At 41.2% G+C, this 14,987-nt stretch overlaps 1 pseudogene; it reads left to right on the forward strand.

The window, feature by feature from the left end:
* Nucleotides 1–10,236: 10,236 nt before the first annotated feature.
* Nucleotides 10,237–13,819, forward strand: LOC112808451 (olfactory receptor 3A1-like; annotated as a pseudogene).
* The last annotated feature ends 1,168 nt before the right edge of the window (nt 13,820–14,987 follow it).

A 14,987-nucleotide genomic window follows, 5' to 3' on the forward strand; every position in this document is an offset into this window, starting at 1 on the left:
GTTCAGGTTTTCTATTTCTTCCTGGTTCAATTTTGGTAGTTGATACATCTCTAGGAATGCCCCCATTTCTTCCAGGTTCTCTAATTTGCTGGCATAGAGTTGCTCATAATATGTTCTTATGATTGTTTGTATGTCTTTGGTGTTGGTTGTGATCTCTCCTCTTTCATTCATGATTTTGTTGATTTGGGTCATTTCTCTTTTCTTTTTGATCAGTCTGGCCAGGGGTTTATCAATCTTGTTAATTCTTTCAAAGAACCAGCTCCTAGTTTCGTTGATCTGTTCTACTGTTCTTTTGGTTTCTAGTTCATTGATTTCTGCTCTGATCTTTATGATTTCTCTTCTCCTGCTGGGTTTAGGCTTTCTTTGCTGTTCTTTCTCCAGCTCCTTTAGGTGTAGGGTTAGGTTGTGTATTTGAGACCTTTCTTGTTTCTTGAGAAAGGCTTGTATTGCCATATACTTTCCTCTTAGGAATGCCTTTGTTGCATCTCAAAGTTTTGAACAGTTGTATTTTCATTTTCATTTGTTTCCATGAATTTTATTAATTCTTCTTTAATTTCCTGGTTGACCCATTCATTCCTTAGTAGGATCCCTTTAGCCTCCATGTAGTTGAGTTCCTTCCGACTTTCCTCTTGTGACTGAGTTCTAGTTTCAAAGCACTGTGGCCTGAAAATATGCAGGGAATCTAGAGGGGAGAGGGGTGGGAGGATGGGTTAGTCTCCTGATGGGTATTAAAGAGGGCACGTTCTGCATGGAGCACTGGGTGTTATACACAAATAATGAATCATGGAACTCTACATCAAAAACTAATGATGTAATGTATGATGATTAACATAACATAATAAAAAAAAAACGCAGGGAATGATCCCAATCTTTTGGTACCAGTTGAGACCTGATTTGTGACCTAGGATGTGATCTATTCTGGAGAATGTTCCATGGGCACTAGAGAAGAATGTGTATTCTGTTGCTTGGGATGGAATGTTCTGAATCTATCTGTGAAGTCTATTTGGTCCTGTCTATCATTTAAATTCTTTATTTCCTTGTTCATCTTTTGCTTAGATGATCTGTCCATTTCAGTGAGGGAGGTGTTAATGTCCCCCATTATTATTGTATTTTTGTTGATGTGTTTCTTTGCTTTTGCTATTGATTGGCTTATGTAAGTGGCTCCCATGTTAGGGGCATAGATATTTAGAATTGTTACATCTTCTTGTTGGATAGACCCTTTAAGTAGGATATAGTGTCCTTCTTCATCTCTTATTACAGTCTTTGTTTTAAAATCTAATTTGTCTGATATAAGGATTGCCACCCCAGCTTTCTTTTGGTGTCCATTAGCATGGTAAATGGTTTTCCACCCTCTCACTTTCAATGTGGGGATGTCTTTGGGTCTCAAATGAGTCTCTTGCAGACAGCATATCGATGGGTCTTGGTTTTTTATCCAATCTGATAGCCTGTGTCTTTTGATTTGGGGCATTTAGCCCATTTACATTCAGGGTAACTATTGAAAGAAATGAATTTAGTGCCATTGTATTGCCTGTAAGGTGACTGTTACTGTATGTTGTCTGTGTTCCTTTCTGGTCTATGTCACTTGTAGGCTCTCTCTTTGCTTAGGGGACGCCTTTCAAGATTTCTTGGAGGGCTGGTTTCATGTTTGTAAATTCCTTTAGTATTTGTTTGTCCTGGAAGCTTTTTATCTCTCCTTCTATTTTCAATGACAGCCTAGCTGGATATAGTATTCTTGGCTGCATATTTTTCTTGTTTAGTGCTCTAACGATATCATGCAAGTCCTTTCTGGCCCGCCAGGTCTCTGTGGATAGGTCTGTTGCCAATCTAATGTTTCTACCATTGTAGGTTACACATCTCTCCTCCTGAGGGGCTTTCAGAATTTTCTCTTTGTCTCTGAGACTCATAAGTTTTACTGTTAGATGTTGGGATGTTGACCTATTTTTAATGATTTTGAGGGGGGTTCTCTGTGCCTCCTGGATTTTGATGCCTGTTTCCTTCCCCAAATTAGGGAAATTCTCTGCTATAATTTGCTCCAATATACCTTCTGCCCCTCTCTCTCTTTCTTCTTCTTCTAGGATCCCAATTATTCTAATGTTGTTTCATCTTATCGTATTGCTTAGCTCTCAAATTCTGCCCTCGTGATCCAGTAGTTGTTTATCTCGCTTTTTCTCAGCTTCTTTATTTTCCATCATTTGGTCTACTATATCACTGATTCTGTCTTCTGCCTCATTTATTCTAGCAGTTAGAGCCTCCATTTTTGATTGCACCTTAATAGCCTTTTTGTTTTTGACTTGGTTAGATTTTAGTTCTTTTATTTCTCCAGAAAGGGTTTCTCTAATAACTTCCATTTTTTTTCAAGCCCAGCTAGTATCTTTAAAATCATCATTCTGAACTCTACGCCTGACATCTGTATTGATTAGGTCACTGGCAGTCTTTAGTGCCTCTTGTTCCTTTTGTTGAGGTGATTTTTTCCATCTTGTCTTTTTGTCCAGAAGAGACTACATGAATGAGAGAACAAAATGCTAACAGGGTAACAATGTCCCTAGAAAATATACACTAAGCAAATCAGAAAAGACCTAAAACCTGGGGAAAAGAAAGGGAAAGGAAGAAAAAAGAGAAAAAAAATAAAAAGAAAGAAGCAAAAACAAACAAAACAAAACAAAAAGAATATGATCAAATATGATCAGGTTGGTGCATAGATCAGTGCCACACACTAGATTTTGGGTGTGTTTTGGTCTGTTAGAGGAAAGTGCCTCCCAAAATTTTAAAGAAAGAGAAACATATATGTACAAAAATAAGGGTTAATATGATGAAGGGATGGAATATGACTGTAAAGATGAAAATTAAAAAAGATTTCATAAAAGGAATTGATAAGATAAGAATTTGGTTGAAAAAAGAAAGAAGAGGATTTAAAAAAAAAAGTGGGGTGGGGAGAATGTGATCAGGCAGGAGACTAGAACAAAGCCATACACTAGATATTTAGGGTATATTTTGGTCTGTTAGAAGAAACTGTATCTCAAAATTTTAAAGAGAGTACAACTTATATGTATATGCCAAAGATAAGGGTAACCAGTATGAAGGGATAGAATATGATCTAAAAATGAAAAATAAAAATGTTTTTTATAAAAGGGATTGATAAGATGTTGGTTGAAAAAGGGAAAAAGAAAAATTAAAAAAAAAGACAGTTAAAAAAATTACCTTGAAAGACTAAAGAATCATGGTAAAAAAGCCATGAATTCTATGTGCAGTATTTCCCTAGGGCTGGAATTCTGCCGTTCTCCTTGATCGGTAAACTTGGTCTTGGTTGGCTGTTCTTGCTGATCTTCTGGGGGAGGGGCCTGTTGCCATGGTTCCCAAATGTCTTTGCCAGAGGTGGAATTGCCCCGCCCTTGCTGGGCCGGGCTAAGCAATCTGCCCCGGTTTGCTCTCAGGAGATTTTGTTCCCTGCAAGCTCTCCGTACAGCTTTGGAGGACGAGAGTGAAAATGGCGGCCTCCCAATCTCTGCCCCAGAGGAGCCGAGAACTCAGGGCCCCACTCTTTAGTGCACCCCAGAGAAAAGCAGTCACTCCCGTGTCCCCGGTCTCCAGCCGCACTGCGTGCTCACCCGGCCTGTGACCGAGCATTTCTATCTCTGGCACCCGACCCTGTGTGGAGTCTCCAAACCCAGCAGATCCCTGCGGTGCGCTCCTTTGCCGCTCCTCCCGAGGGAGGAAGGGGAGTCTCCCCGGATCTGCCGCTTGTTGGGTCCCTGCCGGAGGAGCAGTGTCCCCACTGTGTCGCCGATCACAGTTTATGGCAACCCCAAGCTGAGAACCCGCGCCTCGGCTCCGTCTCTGCAGCCGGCTTCCCCGCTCCGATACCTGGGAGCTCTGCCACACTCAGGCACCCCCGGTCTTTCTGTGACCCCAAGGGTCCTGAGACCACACTGTCCCGCGAGGTTTCCACCCCCCGCTTAGCCACTGGAGCGACGTCCCTCAGCAGAGCTGACTTCTAAAAGTTCCGATTTTGTGCTCTGCTGCTCTATCACTTGCCAGAAGTGGCTGACGGAGGCCCCCTCCCCCGCCGTCTATCCTCCCGAATATTGCCTTGGATTCACTGCTCCCGCACATCCTACCTTCCAGAAAGTGGTCGCTGCTCTGTTCAGAGAATTGTTGCTATTCTTTTCTTCAATCTCCTGTTGAGTTCGTAGGTGTTCAGAATGGTTTGATCTCTATCCACCTGAATTCCTGGGACCAGACGAAATTTAGGTCTCCTATTCCTCCACCATCTTGCTCCGCCCCTCGAGTTAACCATCTTTCATGGTTTGCCTCCCTCTGTTTTCATCTTTTATTTTTTCTTCTCTTCCCATATGTTCATCTGTTTTGTTTCTTAAATTCCACAAATGAGTGAAATCATATGGTATTTGTCTTGGCTCTGACTGACTTATTTTGCTTAACATAACATCCTCTAGTTCCATTCATGTCATTGTAAATGGAATTTCATTCTTTTTGTTGACAGTAATATTCCATTGTGCATTGTATATACATATACATACATTCTCTCTCTCTCTCTCTATATATATATATACATATATATATACATATATATCACATCTTCTTTATCCATTTATCTGTCTTTTATCCTTTATCCATTTGTCTGTCAATGTGGCAATGCACGTCTGGGCTTTTTACATATATTGGCTATTGTGGACATTGCTGCTATAAACATTGGGGTGCATGTGTCCCTTCAAATCACTATGTTTGTATCCTTTGGATAAACATCTAGTAGTGCAATTGCTGGATCATAGGGTAGTTCTATTTTTAAATTTTTGAGGAAACTCCATACTGTTTTCCACAGAGGCTGCACCAGTTTGCAACAGTGTAAGACGTTTCCTTTTTTTCTACATCCTTGCCAACATTTGTTGTTTCCTAACGTTAATTTTAGCCAATGAATAGACATTTTTCCAAAGAAGACATATAGATGGCCAACAGACACATGAAAAGTTGCTCAATATTAGTGATCATGATGGAAATACAAATCAAAACTACAATGAGATATCAACACACACTTGCCAGAATGGCTAAAATCAACAATATATATATGAATATTACTCAGCCATAAAAAAGAATGAAATCTTGCCATTTGCAATGACATGGAGCTAAAGAATATCATATTAAGTGAAATAAGTCAGACAGTGAAAAACAAATACCATATGATTTCACTCATATGTGGAATTTAAGAAACAAAACAAATGAGCAAAGGGGGAAGAAAGAGAGAGGCAAACCAAGAAACAGACTCTTAACTATAAAGAACAAACTGATGGTGACCAGAGGGGAGATGGGTGGGAGGATGGGTTAAATAGGTGATGGGGATTAAGGACTGCATTTGTTGTGATGAGCACTGGGTATTGTATGTTTTGAATCAGTATATTGTACACCTAAAACTAATATTGCATTTTATGTTAACTAACTTGAATTTAAATTAAAGAATTAAATTAAATTCAAGAAATTAAATTAAAAAGAAAGAAAGAAAAAGAATAGATAAACTTTCTGGGCTTCAGTGTCCTCTCAGATAAACAAAATTACCAACACCCTCATGGAACAATATGAGAGGTGGAGTAAGGAGTTAGATGTCAAGCCTTTTTGAGAAAATCAAAAGCATCACAGAATTGTGAAGCATCATTATTGGGTTCATTAAAGCTTTGGGTTATTTATCAGTCTGTGGCTCCCCAAAGCCCCACTCCTTCCTAGGAGGACTAATTTTTGATGTCTGCAGGGGATGGCACTGCAGTGGATAGAGTCCCACAACAGAGATGATCTCATCTCTCTTTCGCTCATTTTCTTATATATGGCCCCTTCCATGCTCTCCCAGGCTGGGGCCCGCATAACACTGCACCCTCTTCACTCCCTTCTTTAGAAACTTATCCAGTTTCTGTACCTGTAACAAGGTGAGTATCCTCTAGGGTCCTCCTTCTGTTCCTTAATAATAGATAACACACTTGAGTTGTTACCAAGCAAGTCAAACCTCCTATTTCACAGAGGATCCAGTAATGAGAGTCTTGTTTGGGATAACATATCAAGTGAGGGAAAGAGTTAGCACCCTCCTATGCCAAGGCATTTTGCCAACACCTGTTGTTCTTGGACAAAGCCTGCCTTCTGTGTTTATTGGAGTATGAGGGCATTCATCTAATCCAGTCTCCTGTTGGATGCATTCCTTAGGAAATAACCTTGGGCTAGACCCCTACATCAGATGGTCAGAGTGTATCTTTATTGTCAGGTGCATAAAGCTTTTAGCTGGAATATCAGACCAGGGAGCACTGAATACCCAGCAAGTATAGCTTGGGGCTCATCCAAGAATGGTTATCTAGGAGGACTTCTTCAGCTGAGGTGACCATGGCGATCTTGTTTAAGATGGACTTCCTAGATGCATAGACCAGTAGTCATCATGTTACTGAACCCAAATAGGCTGCCTGTTGCCTGAAAGATCAAAAGACCAGTTTTGATTGGAGAACAATTTGAGCTTTACTCAGGAGGCCGGCCACCTGAAGAGAAGGCGGACTCTTGTCCAAAGCCAACTCCCAGGTTTGTGCCTGGCCCAGCAGTTTTTAAAGGGGTTTAGTGTAGTTAATCAGCCAGGGGAGTGCAGTGGCCTGCAGTCTTTCTTGATCATGTGCAGACTCCATGGTGCCAATTACCAATGTTATCTCAGTGCTTGGGGGCTGTGCAAGGGACTGGGTTCTTATTTTGTGATGTGCAGGAGTCCTGTGTTCTTTCTATGAAGGAAGGCCAGGTGTACAAATACATAAAAGGAGTTTAATAAAGTCATTTGTGTGATCTGAAAAAGAAAATATTTTGCTAATAAAATTGTTAGGCTAATCAGAAAGCTGAGGCAGCTTCAAACAGACTTGCTGGCTTCTGTGGCCTGGGAAAGTTCTGGTCCTTCACTCCTCAAGGCCAGTTCTTGGCATATCTCACGGAAAGTAAATTAGTTCTGTTACAGATCAAGGGCCTTAGGTCAGTGAGTAAGGCGTGTGTTATCTGGGAGCAGGTTAACCCTTAAGACCAGCTGGAGTGCTGTTACAGTCATAAAATCGTGGGGGTGATGTTTCACCTCTACAGAGTGAGGGTGACATGGCATTTCTGTGGGGTATACTCTTCTTGTCTAGACTTATTTATTCAAAGGGTCTACCCCCCCACAATTGCCAAAGTCTTTGGAGCTGTTTTCAAGAAAAGACATTATGTCAGTGAAGGGATTGTTTTAATGACTATCTTAACTGTTCCCAATGCCCCATCTAAAGGAAGCAGAGATTCTCGGTAGTTCTGTGCCTTTTACTCAAACTTACACCTCTTTCAAGTTCTATTCATTGTTCCTGGTCTTGCATAAATTCCAGCTTATCCAGAAAATCTTTCCCAACTACTACAACCCAATCTCATGCCTCCTTTTACCAAAGAGTCTTTTATTTTATGGTCATAGTTGCCAAATTCTTTATTTATTTCTTTCAAGAAATATTGAGCACCTATTGTATGCAAGTGCAATGCTAGGCATTGAGGATGCAAAGCCGAGTCAGGCATAATCTGTCCCAAAGCCACTTACAGTGGGCAGAGAAGTGGTGGCATCTCTAGAGAGAAATTACTATGCAAGAAAGTCAGAGAGAGCAGTGCTGTGAAGTGTATGATTAAAGTGCTGCCGGTCAGCTGAGGAGTTTCCGTGGGGATCAGGAAAACTTTTACGGAAGAGAAACATTTTAGTTGAGTCTTCAAGGATTTGAGCACTTGGAGTTAGCGAGAGGATATTCCAGCTACAATAAACAGTTTGAGCAAAAATAGGGAAGTAGGAGAACAAAGAGTGTGACACCTTATAACACAAGTTCAAGTAGATTCAAGCGGACAATTGGGAGGCAGTTTAATTATTCTTTAATTATGTAATATGTGTGCAGAGCTGTTTTGCTCTTATTGACATCAAATCACACGGTATGTATTGAATGAGTCTAGGTCTATAATTAGACCCACACGGTGACTCAACAGGAATCATGGATTTCTGAGCTTCCAAAAAACCTTAGTGATGAGGGAGCAGAAGGCTAGCTAAGGACAGGCAGAAGCTGACACCCCACAATACCCCCCCACCCAAGTGATACATGTGACATTCCTCAGCCACTCCTGGCTGCCCTAAAGGAAAAACAAATAATTAACTTAGGAAGATCCCAGTCCTGAAGGATATCTCCCTCAGTTTACAAAAGCCTTAGCAATTTACAAGAACAAAGCATTTCTATCAATGGTCTAGCTTTCAGAAGGGAATGTAAATGAATTTAAATGTCCTTCTGATCTGCAGCCCATTGACAGATACTTGAAGCAGGCAAAGTGCAATGTTCCTCCAGGAAGCTCCCAACTATCTTACTGTTAATGCCTTACTAGAGGGGTGAACAACTTTAGCTTGGCAATGGCAAGGCCTCCAGTATCCTGCAAGTCTTCTTTAACGCATAGGTTCTTTCTCGAAACCTCCCTTTTCCTTACCTCCCCCAACCCCATCGTATATAATCAGCCACAACTCACAACCCCAGGACAGCAGCTCTTTCTGCCCACAGGTCTTGTCCCTGTGCTTTAATAAACCACCATTTTGCACCAAAGACGTCTCAAGAATTCTTTCTTGGTCGTAGGCTTCAGACCTCACCCCACCGAACCTCACCGATATTCCAAAACCACATCACTTAGGAGACACTGCATCAAGTTTTTCACCCACATGGAATCTTCTATGCAGCATCCCCTAAAACTGACAGCCACCAATACGGAGATCTAATTTGGATTCTGGCATTGAGGTTTCACCAACTTTCCTTGCATGTCTACAGCTCCTGCTCTGCCTTAATTGCACATATAAAATGAACCTGTATAGAAAAGAGGATTTCTGCAGGGTCTAAAGGGGTCAAGAGAGCATGAGATGGAAAAAGAGAGTGAGGGGCCATTAGGGTGGTTTCCAGGGACTGTTCAGACAGGGCAAGAGGACATTCATGACAAGGATGTTGCAAGACATTCTAAACTCCTGTAATTTTCCTATATTTGTCATTGTTTTTACATACTACTTATAACTATCAGAAAAACTCTTAACATGAGAAGGAACCAAGTTCTTATTTTGAGAGAATAGGAATAACCGGTGATGATTATGATGGCAGAGGGGAGGCTGGGGTTGGGGGGAATGGTAGTCTGCCATCAGCTGAGGGAAGACCATAAGATACAGCATTGAAGAGGCATAGAAAGCAGGCGGGTTTCCTCTGGGCAAAATGGGCTGTCTCTGGATAAAATGGAAAGCAGAGGGCTGGGAGGCAGACTGTTGGTGCCTGAGAAATGCCCTCACAGACCTGCACTCATGAGAGACCTGAGGTTCTGTTACATTTGGTGACAGATTTAGAAAACCTGAGTCAGGAAGACATATCAGAGAAAAGGCTCTCAGAGGACAGGTGAGGGAGGAGAGCTCCAGAATGAACTCTGTGGTTGGTAGGATACAGAATGAAGTGAGGCAGGTGCTGACTGTAACCATGACCACAGAGCCTGTTTGTTGGTGAGCTACTTATGACAGGTGTGTGAACCTGAAAGCGTGAGGTCCACAAGGCACAGCTGGGCTAGAGAATAGGCTTCTCAGTCAGAAGAGTGCACCCAAGGGCACCTGGGTGGCTCAGTCAGTTAAGCGTTTGCCTTCAGCTCAGGTCATAACAAGCCCCATATCAGGTTCCCTGCTCAGCGGGGAGTCTGCTCCTCCCTCTGCTCCTCCACACCCCCTCCCCAACTCTTCCCCCTTGCTCTTGCTTCCACACTCTCTCTCAAATAAATAAATACAATATTAAAAAAAGAAGAGTGCACCCAGAGCAGCCCTAGAGACATGGATTATTCCACCCCTCAGTAAGTGTCAGGAAATGCCCCTTGGGGGCTTGGGGGCTTGGTTGGAAGCAGCCAATTTGGGCTGGTCAAACCAGTGGACAAATTCTGGTGTTCTCATGCAAATCCTTTCTCTGATAGCCTCAGTGTTATTTGGGGTAGCAAGCATACAATGCGCTGGCCCAGGATTAGGTAATTTTTTAAAAAAGTGAAAATCAGACAGTTTATAAGTATATTCAGCGTTCACTCTAATCCCAACAACTCCAACCCCACAATCCTCCACCATAGTTTCCTCTTTAGTAAAATGAGGATGTAGATACTCTGCAAGATGTCAACCAACTTGGTACTTCTTTGACTCAATGACACTATATACAGCGTATACTGAATACAACTATGTGCACTGATGAGGCCACAGTGTGGGTGAGGGTTATAGTCAAATATTTCACATGTACCAGACTGGTAATCTCTACCAGTAGATTCGAGCTGAATATTACTCTGAATGTGGGCCTCCCACCATGACTCAGGATCTACCTTACTGATGGAAAACTGTCATTGTGTCTTGAATTTTAAAGTATCCCTCAGTATGTAGGAACTTATCTTCATAATTCCTATATCATAATACAATTGTAGAAATCACAGCTTTTAATTATTATTATCTATGATGTGTTTAATTGTAATTTTAAAAAACCCTAAATATTTCCAGGTACCAATGTTACCAGGTTATTATATCTTAAAAGATCCATCAAAAGACAGAAAAAAAATCAAAGGAAGTAGTTTAATAAGTAGAAGATAAATATAGTCTTAAAACATTCATCTTGTGCTAAAACATGCACACAAAGAATAAAAGAGGCCATAAACTTCCGCTGATGGATACCACATAAATTAATGTGGGCAGAAACTGGTAAACAAGTCTGCTGTTTGATTACAAGTGGGTTGTAATTGTAAAGGAAGTCCAATAAGAGTAAATATTTCATTACTTCATGGAGCAGTGAGGCAAATCAAGATGGGTGTACCATTCTAACCTTTAATCTGCTGGATAAGCAGCTCCCTGAAACTTCTGGAAATGAAGGACAGAGGAGGAGCCCTTGAGCTGCTATTGCTGGCCTTTAGAGATTTCTGTAATCTGGAAGAAATAGATAATTAAAAAATATATTTAGTATTATAAAAGTAATCAGATTCATTGGAGATCATTTAAAAGCAAAAGAAAAGCGAAAAAAAGGGATTAAATTCTCCCATATTCCTACCAGTCAGTGGAACTGAAAGTTGTTTATTTGGGATCTTTTTTCTAGGTGCCTACATATATGATTCAGGTATAAATTCATTTCCTGCTTCATTCTTCATTTTATATTATAAGATTTCACCTTACTATTGGAACTTTTGGATTTTATAGCTGATGTTGTTGGCATATAAGGAATCTATTGACTTTGTGCTTATTTTTTACCTAATTTGCTAATATCTTAATAATTCTTGGAGTTTCCCAGTTTTTTCTCCTCTCTTGAGTTTTCAATTTTATTGTTTTCAATTTATTCTTTTCTTTCTTGTTTCTACTATTTAAGCATTTTGTTTCTCTTTGCCTAAAACTTTTAGAGTAATGAGAAATACTTGGAAGTAACAAAGACCATGGCTTTTCCTGTGCCTGATTTTGATAGAAATATCACTACTACTTCACCATTATGAATGATACAGATTTGCAATGGTATGACCTGTCACATAAAGTAGTGTACTTCCATTTTAACTGACTAAAAGCAGCTTTTTTCTTTTTTCCTTTTTCTCAAGAATGTATGTAGATTAGTCGCATATACCACCCAGTGAACACTACATCAAAAACTAATGATGTACCATATGTTGGATAATTGAACATAATTAAAAAAAGAATTAATTGCCATGTAAAAAAAAGTATGTAGACATTTATGAATTGTCCTTTAGAAAATTTTCCTCATTTTAAGGAAACAAATATATCAAGTATATTAATAGATGTACTAATATTAAATCATCCTCTCCTATATAAAATCTATTAGATAATGGATTTCATTTTTTGTACTTAGGATTTTTGCCCAAGTATTATCAAATGGGGGTAGTGTAGAATAATTCCTTTTTTTGCTATCGTTATTACATTTTAGTATCAGGATTTGCTAACTTTAAAAAATGAATTAGAGGGGCGCCTGGGTGGCTCAGTTGGTTAAGCATCTGACTTTTGATTTTGGCTCAGGTCATGATCTCATGGATTGAGCCCTGCATCAGGCTCCATGCTAGGCATGGATTTAGGATTCTCTCTTTCCCTCTTCCACTGCTCCTCTCTCTCCCTCTCCCTCTATCTCTCACTCTGCTTGTGCTCTTTCTCTCTCTCTCAAAAGTAATATAAAATAAAAAAAGAAGTTTAAAAAAATTTTTAAATGAATTGGAAGGTGAAAGCCACAAATTTTTCCTAAGCTAAGGAAAGTTTACATTACATGAAAATTATATTTACATTGACAGTTTAAAATAATTTGTATAAGAAGTATATGAGACTAGATCCTACACCTGGAAGTACATTATTAACTATCCAGCCCCCCTTTTTATTTCAGTTGTAGCTGGATTATTTGGTTTGGGGATTGTTCTTGAATTGATTATTTAAACTTAGGAGCAGATAGTATACCAAAGTTATTTGATTTATTTTTGGCCTGCTGCTTTTCACTTCCTAATTTTGTTTATCTTGACATTTTTCTTACTTATTTGCCATATATTATTCCTTTGTAATATACTTACAAGGACTTATGATACATTCTTTTGTTTCTATTTTACTACCTATTCAATTTACTTTTAGCATCATATTTCCCCAAAACTCTTCATACAGGTTGTTGGTAGGAAGACCTCATTCCTTGATTATAGGGAATACTGGAAGGAAGGATTTATATATCTTTCACAAGAAGGGGGAATACCAAGGTAGTTGTAGTGTAACTCACCTGGAACTTGGGTGAGGACAATGAGGTGAAGACAGAGGGTTAATGAGTGAGGTATGGCCTAAGGAATGGGAAAATACCCACTAGGGACACTTGGGAATTTACCCTGGGGCTTGGCATTTGAGATTGAGTTGATATATTTTTCATGAATAACTACATTGAGAACACTGATCCCTTTTAGGGACCCAAGGGCCCAGAATCCAGGACCAATGGAACAGCTGTTACTGAGATCATCCTGCTGGGCTTGGTGGAGACGCCAGGGCTATGACCAGTTGTCTTTGTAGTCTTCCTCTTGGCCTACCTGGTCACAGTTGGAGGCAACCTCAGCATCCTGGCTGCCATCTTGGTGGAGCCCAAACTCGACACCCCCATGTACTTCTTCCTGGGGAACTTATCAATGCTGGATGTTGGGTGCATCACCGTCACTGTTCCCTCGATGTTGGCTCGTCTTCTGTCCCACAAGCGTACAATTCCCTATGGAGCCTGCCTCACAGCTTTTCTTTTTCCATCAGTTGGCTGGTGTGGACTGCTTCCTGCTGACAGCCATGGCCTATGACCGATTCCTGGCCATCTGCCAGCCCCTGACCTACAGCACCCGAATGAGCCAGACAGTCCAGAGGATATTGGTGGCTGTGTCCTGGGCTTTAGCCTTCACCAATGCACTGACTCACACAGTAGCCATAGCCACACTCAACTTCTGTGGTCCCAATGTGATCAATCACTTCTACTGTGACCTCCCACAGCTCTTCCAGCTCTCCTGCTCTAGCACCCAGCCCAACAAGCTGTTGCTCTTTGGTCCGGGTATCCTCATGGCAGGTGCACCTGTGATTCTCGTCACCTCCTACATCCATGTGGCAGCTGCAGTTCTATGCATCCGCTCTGCTGAGGGCAGAAAGAAAGCTTTCTCTACATGTGGCTCCCACCTCACCATGGTGGGCATATTCTATGGGACAGGTGTCTTCAGCTACATGAGGCTGGGCTCAGTGGAGGCCTCAGACAAAGACAAAGGGATTGGCATCCTTCGAGCCCTTGTATGAGGAGTATATCAGGAGGGTAGAACCACAGCAAGTGTTTCCTAGATCCTTGAGCAAAATGACTTTTGTTAGGAAGTAAGACTTCTTGTTCTTCAAGGAGGCTTTACCTGATAATGTGTGTGCAGGTTCTGTAGACCAGAATCCTTGGCTAGTTGCCTTTTGGTGCTCACTACCCTTTCCACTCCAGATGGAAGTGGAACCCAGGAAGCTCTGTATCCTGGGAGACTCATGGTCCTACAGGCAGAACCTTTTGTTTATTTTCTGCTGAAGACCCTAAAAATACTCCAGCAAAGATTCTCTCCAAACTGGAATATGGAAAGTCACAGCTTGGTACCAAGTATTAGTACATCCCCCTGTCTGACTTCCCCTGAAACAGCTCCCCCAACTTGCTTTGACACCAGGATCCCACACAAGATTCTAGAACTAGTACAGTATAATTTGAGACATTGAGTACTCTGTCTACATTGCAAGATTCTAGGGTATTTATCAGTGAAGAGTTTATACTTCCTTGAGGACTTCTCATTTTTTTTTTCTAAAATGGAAATATCATTCATTGCTTTTAAATTTCCCATTAGAAATTATGTTTATAAAAATGAAAACAGGGGGCGGAGCAAGATGGCGGAGGAGTAGGAGACCTAGATTTCGTCTGGTCTCAGGAATTCAGCTGAATAGGGATGAAACCATTCTGAACACCTACGAACTCAACAGGAGATCGAACAGGAGAGTAGCAACAACTCTCTGAACAGAGAAGCGACCACTTACTGGAAGGTAGGGCGTGCGGAGAAGTGAATCCGAGGCGATATTCGGGAGGATAGACGGCGGGGGAGGGGCCTCCGCCGGCTGCTTCTGGCAAGTGATAGAGCCGCGTAGCACAAAATCGGACCTTTTATTTTTTATTTTTATTTTTTTGAAAGATTTTATTTATTTATTTGAAAGAGAGAATGAGAGATAGAAAGCACGAGAGGGAAGAGGGTCAGAGGGAGAAGCAGACTCCCCGCTGAGCAGGGAGCCCGATGCGGGACTCGATCCCAGGACTCCAGGATCATGACCTGAGCCGAAGGCAGTCACTTAACCAACTGAGCCACCCAGGCGCCCAAAATCGGACCTTTTAGAAGTTGGCTCGGCGGAGGGACGTCGCTGCAGTGGCTAAGCGGGGGGTGGAATCCTCCCG

The sequence above is a fragment of the Callorhinus ursinus genome, unplaced genomic scaffold (genome assembly GCF_003265705.2).
Source record: "Callorhinus ursinus isolate GAN/ISIS: 27379988/994484 unplaced genomic scaffold, GSC_fseal_2.0 scaffold133, whole genome shotgun sequence".
Lineage (NCBI taxonomy): Eukaryota > Metazoa > Chordata > Mammalia > Carnivora > Otariidae > Callorhinus > Callorhinus ursinus.